A 13,641-nucleotide genomic window follows, 5' to 3' on the forward strand; every position below is an offset into this window, starting at 1 on the left:
TTCCTGCTCAGGGCATCAGCTACCACGTTAGCCATTCCTGGGTGGTACTTGATCTCGCATTCGTAATCATTCAGCAGCTCGACCCACCTTCGCTGCCTCATGTTCAGCTCCTTGTGGTTTAGAATGTGCTGGAGGCTTTTGTGATCAGTGAAGATGGTGCACTTTGTACCGTAGAGGGAGTGCCTCCAAATCTTTAGGGCGAAGACCACAGCTCCCAGCTCGAGATCATGGGTGGTGTAATTTACTTCATGCGTCTTCAATTGCCTGGATGCATAAGCTATCACCTTTCCACGCTGCATGAGGACACAGCCTAATCCTTGGTTCGATGCATCGCAGTAGACTACGAAGTCTTCAGTTCCCTCTGGTAAGGATAGCACTGGTGCACTACAGAGGGATCGCTTCAAGGTTTGGAAGGCAGCTTCTTGCTTTTCCGTCCAGTTGAAGGATATGCCGTTTTGTGTCAAAGTGGTGAGGGGTTTGGCTATCTTGGAAAAATTCTGGATAAACCTTAGGTAGTAGCCCGCGAGACCCAAGAATTGTCGAATTTCTGTGGGTGTCCTTGGAATCGCCTAGCCTTCAATGGCCTTGATCTTGGAAGGATCTATGTTAATCCCTTTCTCACTGACTACATGACCCAAGAAGTTTACACTGCGAATCCAGAACTCGCATTTGGAGAGCTTCACATATAACCTTTCAGCTCTTAGGGTTTCTAGGATTTGACGGAGATGTTGACCGTGCTCCTCCTTGCTTCGGGAGTATATGAGAATGTCATCGATGAAGACGATTACAAAATTATCGAGGAATGGGCGGCATACTCGATTCATGAGGTCCATAAATGCAGCGGTGGCATTCGTTAGACCAAAGGGCATCACAACAAATTCGTAATGACCGTATCGAGTTCGGAAAACAGTTTTTGGAATGTACTCTTCTTGGACTCGAAGTTGATGATAACCGGATCTTAGATCTATTTTAGAGAAATAACTAGCTCCTTGAAGCTAATCGAATAGATCATCAATCCGAGGGAGTGGTTATCGGTTTTTGACAGTGAGCTTATTCAGTTCCCTATAATCGATGCACATCCTGAAGGATCCGTCCTTCTTCTTGACAAACAAAACCGGAGCTCCCCAGGGTGAGAAACTTGTCTGATGAATCCTTTGCTCAACAATTCGCTTAATTGACTGGATAACTCCTGCATTTCGGCAGGAGCTAACCTCTAGGGTGATTTTGCAATTTGATGTGGCTCCTGGTATGAGGTCGATTCGGAATTCATCCTGTCTTTCTGGGTGTTAGGAATAAATCTGAGATGACGAATGCAGAATATCAAGAACAATCAAGAATCAATCACCATCATATGCAAGTAATCTGATAAAGGTTTTTGTGTATATTTATTATCACATGACCGTACAGAGAAAAACCCTAATCTGGTAAAAAGCTCACCTCAAAATCTAACCTAATGATTATTTATAGGGAACAATAAATATATACCGTAAATATAAAATCTATGCCTTAATATAAAACCAATGCCTTAGCAGAGCTCGATTAAGAACTTCTACTGTAAAGGCATCGTAGGGAATCATAAAATGATTAACCCTAAAAAGGCTTCCCTAAATAACCAAACATGCCATATTATAGGGAACAATAAATATATGCCATAAAATGATTAACCCTAAAAAGGCTCCCAACTAATGCTCTGATACCAACTGTGACATCCCCAATTTCACGGCCAGAAAAGACCGGTTTAATTTATGCTTTTAAAATAATGTGAGAGTAATCGTTTGATTAAAAGTGTTGCGGAATTTGTTCCCAAAACAAAACATGATAAAAGTTTATCAAAACCTTTCTTTAAGAAATGTATATTTTCATTTCATATCAAACCTCGGGATGTCATGTTCCGATACAGATCAAAAGCATAAACAAGACATTATAAGCCTTACAACAGTTATTTACAACTACTGGCCTATAATCCAAATATCACTCATCATCATTCGACTATGCTCGGGGTCCACTACCTGTAATATAAAAAGTTGAGTGGGTCAGGCTTGGGAGCCTGGTGAGCATATAGGGTTTTCAACCCACAATAAATAATAAACTTATTAAGTTCTCAATCAACAATAAATTTATTAATTTCATCAACCAAAATAACCCTAATTACCCATTCTCATTATCCTCGCTTTACGTCCCTAAAACAACTATCACAAGGGACCTAGCCTAAGGATTTTCACTAGGGGTGACAACATTGCTTTCCTCAGCAATTTATGTCAAACAAGACATCCTAACATAAAACAACCAATAAGGTGACAACATTGCTTCCCTCTGTAATTTATGTCAAATAAGACAACCTAACATAAAACAATCAATAAGGTGACAACATTGCTTTCCTCTGCAATTTATGTCAAATAAGACAAACATCGGGGTGACAACATTGCTTTCCTTCAACAATTTATGTCAAATAGGCACGAAGTTACATCGTCGCCATGTGCTAAGTCCATCGCTCTTATTTATCGACAGTATTTCCCACAGGAGTCCCCCCCCCCCCCCGCAATACATGTCAATGGGTTTTCCATGTGCTAAGTCCATAGCTCTTATTTATCAACAGTATTTCCCACGTGAGTTCCCCCCCCCCCCCCCGCAATACATGTCAATGGGTTTTTAGAGTACAGCTGATGAACATATAGTTCACACACTTACAGGTTGCAAGCCTGCTAGTGTTCCACAGACCGTCTAGAATAGTTCATGGTTGTCATCCATACTCTGCTGAATGACGGGGGCCAACGTTTGGGTAAGGGCTTTTCTCATATTGCACCACTCACGCCAACGTTTGGGTAAGGCTTTTCTCATATTTCAGCACTCACTCTCAACTCATGATCTCATTTCACCACTCACTATCAACTCATGATCTATATCATTGATCATCTCATCTATCCAACTCACCTTTCATCACACACCCACTATTTCATCTACCCATGTTTTACCCAACATTTTTGTAGATAAAATACATATACAGTTTAAAATTATTTAAAAACATGTATAAATCATTCCTTCAATATCCATCGCAAAGAAACAAACAATATATATATATTCACATAGCACGTATTTTATATAAAATACTTCGTATCTATGTGTAAGGTGAAAGTAACTACACAGTCACTTGATTTAATGATAACCGGGCAGCACTTCGTTGCCTAAAACGATCGTTTCTAATAAAACCGGGAGTTTTATTGAGAAACCGGGCTCTGCGAAGGTCGGGCTTCGAAACCGAAAAAATAAATTTCCTGGGCTTCTCGGGCACTCCGGGACGTGTTTCGGGCGTTGGAAATGATCTCGGGGCTTCGGGGGAAGTCAAAATAGCTAAAATACTTAAAAAGGGGTGAAAATGGGTAATTTCCCAAAATTACCCGGGAAGGCTCGCATGCCTTCTATTTATAGGCGAGGTCTGAAGTCGGCCGAGAGAAGGGAGTCAGCACCGAGGACACGAGGCAGCAGGAGGCTCGTACACGTCTCGCATGCGAGGCCACGCGTCAAGCTTCGTACGAGCCTCATCACCGGTGACTAAGCTGCTCGGACACGGGGGTGCACACGCGTCGGATGTGCGAGGGCCGAGACTTCGGTCGAATCCGGAAGCGATACGCGACTGCCAGCTGCTCGGATGACTCAGCCATTTCGGATACGTGGCACATTTTGCGCGAGGGTGACGTGGCCGAAGCCACCTATGCGAAATTTCTCGATTTTTGTTGAAAAACTTCTAAAATCCATAACTTTCGCATACGAGCTCCGTTTTTGACGTTATTTATATGCACGCGTACGTAAAATTACGCTCTACAACTTTCGTTTAGACTTCGTCGGCTAATTTTGACTTTAATTTTTATATTATTATTTTTAACAGACCGGGACAGGAAATCCGTTAAAAATTCATATACGACGTCCGTTTTCGTCTGTCTTTTTACCGTTGTGCTACTATTGACGAGACCTTCGATTCTCGTTTAGGTCGTGTCGGCTAAAAATCACTCGATCTAAAATTCGAGTTTTTAGATGTCTACTGCTAAGCTGAAACTTAGAAAAATCATAACTTCCTCATACGAAGTCAGATTTGGGCGTTCTTTTTATACATACTCTCGGTTTAACGAACACAACGACTTTCTTTCGATCACCAAGCCTAAAAAGTAGTTTATCAAAAACTCACTTTTTACGACATTCGGCACCGTGCCGGATTTGTCGCTAAACTTCGACATGTCATAACTTCTTCGTTATAACTCAAATTTTGGTATTCTTTATATATCCGTAATCCTTGTCACGACCACTACAACTTTATTAATAGATATCGGCTTTATCTAATATTTATTTTTGACGCTCATTTTTATTCTTAATTAATTAAACCCTAATAATTAAGCATAAAACACATGATATTCACATAATTCCTTTTCATTTCTTCTAAATGAGTTACAAAGGTTAACCAAGACTATTATGTCAATATTAATGCCTAGCCTAGAAACACGGGCGTTACAACTCTCTCCCCCTTAGAATGATTCCGTCCCCGGAATCACACATCAGCAAACAAATACGGGTAGTGACTCATCATGTCACTCTCCATTTCGCAGGTGACATTTCGCCCATTCGTATGTTTCCAACGCACAAGCACTAAATCGACCATTTTGCATCACAACTTCTTAGTCTTACGGTCAACGATTGCCTCAGGTTCTTTAATCAACCTCTTGTTTTCATCCAACCTTAATTCAGAAATGGGAACTATGTCGGGCACATCTCTTGTAAACTTTCTCAGATAACACACATGAAAGGTATTATGAATACCCTCCAGTTCTTCCGGTAATTCTAGCTTGTAAGCTTGATTCCCGATCCTCTGAAGAACTTTAAATGGTCCAATAAACCTTGGACTCAACTTTCCACTTTTACCAAATCTTATAAGTCCCTTCCACGACGAGACTTTAAGTAAAACCGAATCTCCAACTTTGAAGAATATTAGTTGTCTTTTCTTGTCAGCATAACTCTTTTGTCGATCTTGAGCTGCTAACATCCTTTCCCTAATCACTTTTAACTTTTCAGCAGTCTGATGGACTATTTCAGGTCCCACAAACTGCTTTTCCCTAGCTTCCAGTCAACATGACGACGTTCGACACTTTTCTCCATACAAAGCGTGATAAGGTTCCATCTAAATGTTCGAGCGGAAACTATCATTATAGGAAAATTCCACTAGAGGTAAGTGTTCACCCCAGTTACCTTGGAATTTTAGGGTACATGCTCTCAGCATATCCTCCAATGTTTGAATCGCTCTGACCATCGGTTTGCAGATGGTAAGCTGTATTCAAACATAACTTGGTACCCAATTCTGCTTATAGACTCCTCCAAAACCTTGAGGTAAAATGGATGTCACGATCTGATACAATCGTTAATGGAACACCGTGAAGCCTCACAAGTTCCTTCACGTAAGAATTCACAAGTTTATCCATAGACCATTTCTCATTAGCTGCCATGAAATGCGAATTCTTAGTGAAGCGATCAACGACCACCCAAATCATGTCATGACCGTTCCTTGTTCTGGGCAGTTTAGTCACAAAATCCATGGTAACACCTTCCTATTTACCCATGGGTACAGGTAAAGGTTCTAAACTCTCATACGGTTTCTGATGTTGTGCCTTAACCCTAGCACATGTTACACACTCGGCCACATACTTAGCAACATCGAGCTTCATCGTCGGCCACCAGTAATAGGGTTTTAGATCCCTATACATTATTGTACTGCCGGGATGAATCGAGTACATGGTCTTGTGAGCTTCTTCCATCAGAAGATCTCTTACTCCTCCCATCTTAGGTACCCAAATCCTATCTTTGAATACCTTCAGTCCTTGACCGTTTGTATCAAACACCAACCTTTTACCCAAACGTTCCTCCTTCCGGTCATTTTTCTCTAAAGCTTCCTCTTGAGCTTTCTTTATACTTTTCACCATGATCGAGACAACTTTAATCCTCAATGCTCTTGGCCGTTTCTTTTCAAGGTTTACCTTCCGACTGAGAGCATTAGCAACAACATTTTCTTTACCAGGGTGGTAAAGGATCTCACAGTCGTAGTCCTTGAGTAACTCTAGCCAGCGTCGTTGCCTCATGTTCAATTCCTTCTGATTAAAGAGATATTGAAGACTCTTATGAACAGTGAAAAGTTTGCATTTAGTACCATAAGGATAGTGCCTCCCTATCTTTAAGGCGAATACTACCACTTCCAACTGCAGATCATGAGTGGGGTAGTTCTTTTCATGTTCCTTTAATTGCCTCAATGCATATGCTATCACTTTATCCCTTTGGGTCAGAACACAACCTAACCCAACTTCTTTAACAACGAACGCGATACTTCTATTGATCGCTTTGATCATCCTTTACTTAAATTCGGCTTAAGTCAACTACTACATCGAACTTGGTTCTCTGAACCACGTAACAAACTCATCGTAGTCGGACTCAATTTGATATGACCACTAGGGTCGGAATAACAATCATCTTCTTAGTCATTACCAAAACGATGGTAACGACAGACTAGAATAGGACGGAATCAATTACTAGTTCCTTGGTAACCTTGTGACTTTCCGTGATCCAAGTGTGAGTCCTGTGCTTCCAGTAGTATAGATCTCTACTACTATTCACACCTACTCATACTCGTCCCAAGTACTGTCTCGCAGTCCCCAAGTCCTAAAATCACAAAACAATTTAACACATACGAATGTGTCCAATTAATCATAAAATTTTCCTAGACTCTACTAGGACTTCTTCCATGCGTATCTTCAATCATCAATTCTACTTCAACTTGGTTGGTGATGGAAATTCCAGACGATGAGACAACTTCAAGAATTAGACCAACCATTCCATCATCCTGCCAATCGAAGGTGTACTTTAGACGTACCGTACCCCTCTAAACGTTCCGTTATTTTATCAGACATATTCTAAAGGCAAGATACCACTCTTACGATATCTTTTTATAGGTATCATTCACTATCATAAGCTTTTCATTTCCTTCATCTATTCAATTCTCTACGAGTCTTCACCATAATGTTTTGTACACCCAAACAAACGTTCGGTGTACCGGGCGAGAATTTAATATAGGAAAGCTTTATTTACGATAGATGTATAAATCTCCTTATCACTTCGAAACGTTTACATGTTAGTTCTAATCTCGTAATCATACGCTTAAAATCCTACACACATAAGGTTTCCAGATCCGGTCGGCAACAGACTATAGATCCGAACAAATAATAGCACATAAGGCATCCTTATAGCTATAACATAAAATATTTAACACATAAAACATTTTAGGCATCTTTCCTAAAATAAACTAGTGCTCGTGTCTAAAATATGGTAGACACTCATCTCACAATCATCACTTAGCATTCTAAGTTTAAGTCTAGAAATCCTACAAATTCCTAGTTCGCTTAAACTAATGCTCTGATACCAACTGTGACATCCCCAATTTCACGGCCAGAAAAGACCGGTTTAATTTATGCTTTTAAAATAATTTCAGAGTAATCGTTTGATTAAAAGTGTTGCGGAATTTGTTCCCAAAACAAAACATGATAAAAGTTTATCAAAACCTTTCTTTAAGAAATGTATATTTTCATTTCATATCAAACCTCGGGATGTCATGTTCCAATACAGATCAAAAGCATAAACAAGACATTATAAGCCTTACAACAGTTATTTACAACTACTGGCCTATAATCCAAATATCACTCATCATCATTCGACTATGCTCGGGGTCCACTACCTGTAATATAAAAAGTTGAGTGGGTCAGGCTTGGGAGCCTGGTGAGCATATAGGGTTTTCAACCCACAATAAATAATAAACTTATTAAGTTCTCAATCAACAATAAATTTATTAATTTCATCAACCAAAATAACCCTAATTACCCATTCTCATTATCCTCGCTTTACGTCCCTAAAACAACTATCACAAGGGACCTAGCCTAAGGATTTTCACTAGGGGTGACAACATTGCTTTCCTCAACAATTTATGTCAAACAAGACATCCTAACATAAAACAACCAATAAGGTGACAACATTGCTTCCCTCTGCAATTTATGTCAAATAAGACAACCTAACATAAAACAATCAATAAGGTGACAACATTGCTTTCCTCTGCAATTTATGTCAAATAAGACAAACATCGGGGTGACAACATTGCTTTCCTTCAGCAATTTATGTCAAATAGGCACGAAGTTACATCGTCGCCATGTGCTAAGTCCATAGCTCTTATTTATCGACAGTATTTCCCACGGGAGTCCCCCCCCCCCCCCGCAATACATGTCAACGAGTTTTCCATGTGCTAAGTCCATAGCTCTTATTTATCGACAGTATTTCCCACGGGAGTTCCCCCCCCCCCCCCCCCCGCAATACATGTCAATGGGTTTTCCATGTGCTAAGTCCATAGCTCTTATTTATCGACAGTATTTCCCGCGGGAGTTCCCCCCCGCAATACATGTCAATGGGTTTTTAGAGTACAGCTGATAAACATATAGTTCAGACACTTACAGGTTGCAAGCCTGCTAGTGTTCCACAGACCGTCTAGAATAGTCCATGGTTGTCATCCATACTCTGCTGAATGACGGGGGCCAACGTTTGGGTAAGGGCTTTTCTCATATTGCACCACTCACGCCAACGTTTGGGTAAGGCTTTTCTCATATTTCAGCACTCACTCTCAATTCATGATCTCATTTCACCACTCACTATCAACTCATGATCTATATCATTGATCATCTCATCTATCCAACTCACCTTTCATCACACACCCACTATTTCATCTACCCATGTTTTACCCAACATTTTTGTAGATAAAATACATATACAGTTTAAAATTATTTAAAAACATGTATAAATCATTCCTTCAATATCCATCGTAAATAAACAAACAATATATATATATATATATATTCACATAGCACGTATTTTATATAAAATACTTCGTATCTATGTGTAAGGTGAAAGTAACTACACACTCACTTGATTTAATGATAACCGGGCAGCACTTCGTTGCCTAAAACGATCGTTTCTAATAAAACCGGGAGTTTTATTGAGAAACCGGGCTCTGCGAAGGTCGGGCTTCGAAACCGAAAAAATAAATTTCCTGGGCTTCTCGGGCACTCCGGGACGTGTTTCGGGCGTTGGAAATGATCTCGGGGCTTCGGGGGAAGTCAAAATAGCTAAAATACTTAAAAAGGGGTGAAAATGGGTAATTTCCCAAAATTACCCGGGAAGGCTCGCATGCCTTCTATTTATAGGCGAGGTCCGAAGTCGGCCGAGAGAAGGGAGTCAGCACCGAGGACACGAGGCAGCAGGAGGCTCGTACACGTCTCGCATGCGAGGCCACGCGTCAAGCTTCGTACGAGCCTCATCACCGGTGACTAAGCTGCTCGGACACGGGGGTGCACACGCGTCGGATGTGCGAGGGCCGAGACTTCGGTCGAATCCGGAAGCGATGCGCGACTGCCAGCTGCTCGGATGACTCAGCCATTTCGGACACGTGGCACATTTTGGGCGAGGGTGACGTGGCCGAAGCCACCTATGCGAAATTTCTCGATTTTTGTGCAAAAACTTCTAAAATCCATAACTTTCGCATACGAGCTCCGTTTTTGACGTTCTTTATATACATGCGTAGGTAAATTTACGCTCTACAACTTTCGTTTAGACTTCGTCTGCTAATTTTGACTTTAATTTTTATATTATTATTTTTAACAGACCGGGACAGGAAATCCGTTAAAAATTCATAACTTCTTCATCCGACGTTCGTTTTCGTCTGTATTTTTACCGTTGTGCTACTATTGACGAGACCTTCGATTCTCGTTTAGGTCGTGTCGGCTAAAAATCACTCGATCTAAAATTCGAGTTTTTAGTTGTCTACTGCTAAGCTGAAACTAGAAAAATCATAACTTCCTCATACGAAGTCAGATTTGGGCGTTCTTTTTATACATACTCTCGGTTTAACGAACACTACGACTTTCGTTTAGATCACCAAGGCTAAAAAGTAGTTTATCAAAAACTCATTTTTTACGACATTCGGCACCGTGCCGGTTTTGTCGCGAAACTTCGACAGGTCATAACTTCTTCGTTATAACTCGGATCTTGGTATTCTTTATATATTCGTAATCGTTGTCATGACCACTACAACTTTCTTAATAAATATCGGGTTTATCTAATATTTATTTTTGACGCTCATTTTTATTCTTAATTAATTAAACCCAAATAATTAAGCATAAAACACATAATATTCACATAATTCCTTTTCATTTCTTCTAAATGAGTTAAAAAGTTTAACCTAGACTATTATGTCAATATTAATGCCTAGCCTAGAAACATGGGCGTTACACAATATCAGTTTCAATATGTCAAATACTCAACAATCTCCCCCTAGATGTTGAAACTGATGAAGATCACGATTTCCGATCTTCTTGGCATTTCTCCCCCTAAATAGTGAGACTCATCAGCACATGAGGCCTTCAAAGCGAGAGAAATAAAAACAATCTTCCAAATACGAACTCCCCCTTGAATAATCATCGCCCCCCCCCCCCCCTGAATCTTCAACAAATGCCATGGAGAGAATCCGAAAAGTTAAGAAGAATCACCAACAATCTTCAAAACCGATCAGATTTGATGAAATAAATCCCTTTTAGAATACCCAATTCTCAAAAATTAAAACCGGAAAAATAACAAAAAAATAATTTTGTATTTTTCGATTTTTAAATTTTGAAAAAAGAATAGAATAAGAATAAATTATTTAGAAGCGTTTAAAAAGAATAAGACCAAAGAAAAGGATTAGAAATGAAAATATTTTAGAAAGAAGGGTCAAAATTTGTTAAAACCCCGCTGAATTGTGAAGAATGTGGTATCTGGGTTGAATCTGATAAATTTCTCAAAGAATAGGGACAAGAATTGTAAAATCGTCATCTTCTTCATTTGGATGATGATAAATCTGTTAATTGACTGTGAAAATTCAAAATCCTCTGATTCCCAAAATTATGACCGCCAACAAATTTAATCTCCTAATCTCGTTCAATTCCGATTACCACGTCAAGTTCCGAACACATATAATTCCAATTTTGAATTCGATGTTCCAATTTCCGTTACTGATTATGAAACCGAAATATCCATCTGTAACATGCCGATTTCTGAATATAGCGTTTACACGTAATATCAATTCCAAAAATTTCCGATTAATCTTAAATTTCGAGATCGATACTTCAGATTTGTGATATATTCCGATTTCAATTTTGCTTGAAACCCGATTTCAATTTCATGAACAGCTCCGATTTTTGCTTATGAATGATTTCAGTTTCGCTTTTGTTGGGATTGTTCGCATCCAAGAAAATAGGTAACAACACCCAAAATGTCGATTTCATGATTCCGATTTCAGTTCGATAACGTTTAATAACTTCCGATGCGATTTCAATTTTGAGTTACAGATGCGCATCCTTAATCCCAAAACTTCGATCGATTTCAACTTAGAGGCTTGAATTCTGACTCCGAATCGATTGCAATAGGATGTGAAGACCTGAACTGCGAACCAAACGTCGATCGATTTCAAGGACTACGAATTCATGCGAACGTTGGCAGCAATTCGTAGACGATCGTTAAATTCCAATTGGTGATATACATGCGAATCTGATTTTGACTTTCGCATTTGGTTGCAAGGTTCGTTGCGAGAGCTCAGAAGTATACGGTTCGTTGTGAGAGCTCCGCAATCACACGAACGTTCGCTTTATAAAGTGATAAGAAACTGCGAATCTTGTTAACCTTCGCTTAATTGATATTCGCATCAAGTTGACTTTCACATATTTGGCAATTCCAACCCTTGTTTCATCAGCAACTGCGAAAGTAACACCATTTTTCAAGAAACTACGAATCTGACCCTCCTGAATGCTGTGAACTGACAGCTTGCACTGCTTTTGCTGAAATGCGTCAGATGGCAGCCTTCTTTTTGCAGAAAATGTCACTTTTCACCCCCTTTTCACCTTTTTCAGCCTTTTCACCCCCTTGCTGAAATGCGTCAGATGGCAGCCTTTTGTCACTTTTCACCCCCTTTTCAGCCTTGGATTTAGTGCTTTACGAATGAGCATTGGCAGCTATGGACTTAGTGTCTTTCTTATAAACCCTGGAAGCAAGGGACTTCGGAATGAATGAATACAGGATAGATGACTCTTAGGGTAGACCCTTAAGAGTGAGGAAGATAATGGGGATGGATAATTGGGTTGATTGTTTGATGTTTAAACATAATAATTAAATTATTGTGGGTTGAAAACCCTATGTACTCACCAGGTTTCCCAACCTGACCCACTCAAGCTTATTTGTATCACAGGTGTCGATATGAAGCTACTTTACACCGAGGGATTTAAAAGAGATGTAGATCACTAGTGTAAATGAATGTAAGTTCTGTTTATGCTTATGTTTCTGTATTGACGATGACATCCCAAATGTTTTAAAATGGATAAAAATACATTTCTTTGGAAATGCTTTGATAACGTATTTATCATGTTTTCCTAGGAACAAATTCCGCAACATTTTTATTAAAACAGGTACTCTGATTTTTATAAAGCATAAACAAAAATCGGTCTTTTCTTGCCGTGAAAAATGGGGATGTCACAGTTGGTATTAGACCATTAGTTTAAGCGAACTAGGAATAAGGATTTATTTCTAGACTTAAACTTAGAATGCTAAGCGATGATCGTGAGGAGTGTGTCTAATATATTTTAGGAAGTACACCTGAATAGACACGGGCACTAGCTCATTTAGGGAAGATGCCTAAATTGCTTTTATGAGCTAAATGATTTGTGATGCTTTATGATGCTATCGTTTGATCGGATCTATGATCGGATCTAAACGTTTAATTACGATATTAGAACTGGCATGTAATTTTTCGAAGTAATAAGGAGGAATACGCTTCTAAACCTTCCTTTATCTATGTTCTCGTCTCGACACACCAAAAGACTGCTTTGGTGTGCAAAACATCATGGTGAAGACTCGTAGTGAACTGAGTAAATGGAGGAAATGAGAAGGCTTACGATACTGAGTGGTACCTATCGGAAGATATCGTAAGAGTGATATCTTGCCTTTAGAACGCATCTAAGAAATAATACGTCTAGTACGGGAGAAGTGCACGTTTGATTAGCAGAAAGAAAGATTTTTTGTATAATCCATGAAGTTATCCCATCGTCTGACATTTCCATCACCAACCGAGTTAAAGCAGAATTGTTGTTGAAGATATGCATGGAAGAATTCCTAGTAGAGTCTAGAGAAATATTTATGATTATTTGGACACATTCGTATGTGTTAAATTGTTTTGTGCTTTTAAGAAATAAGAACTTGGGGACTGCGAGACAATACTTGGGACGAGTATGAGTAGGTGTGGATGGTTGTAGAGGCCTATACTACCGGAAGCACAGGACTCGCACTTGGATCAGGGAAAGTCACAAGGTTACCAAGAAGCTAGTAATTGATTTCGTTTTATTCAAGTATGTCATTACCATTGTTTCAGTAATGACTAAGAAGATTGTTGTTATTCCGACCCTAGTGGTCATATCAAATCGAGTCCGACTAAGACGAGTATGTTACGTGGATCAGAGAACCAAGTTCAATGTAGCATCTGATTTAAGCTAGAAG

This window comes from Lactuca virosa, chromosome 5 (assembly GCF_052849685.1).
Source record: "Lactuca virosa cultivar CGN04683 chromosome 5, Lactuca_virosa_CGN04683_v6, whole genome shotgun sequence".
Classification (NCBI taxonomy): domain Eukaryota; kingdom Viridiplantae; phylum Streptophyta; class Magnoliopsida; order Asterales; family Asteraceae; genus Lactuca; species Lactuca virosa.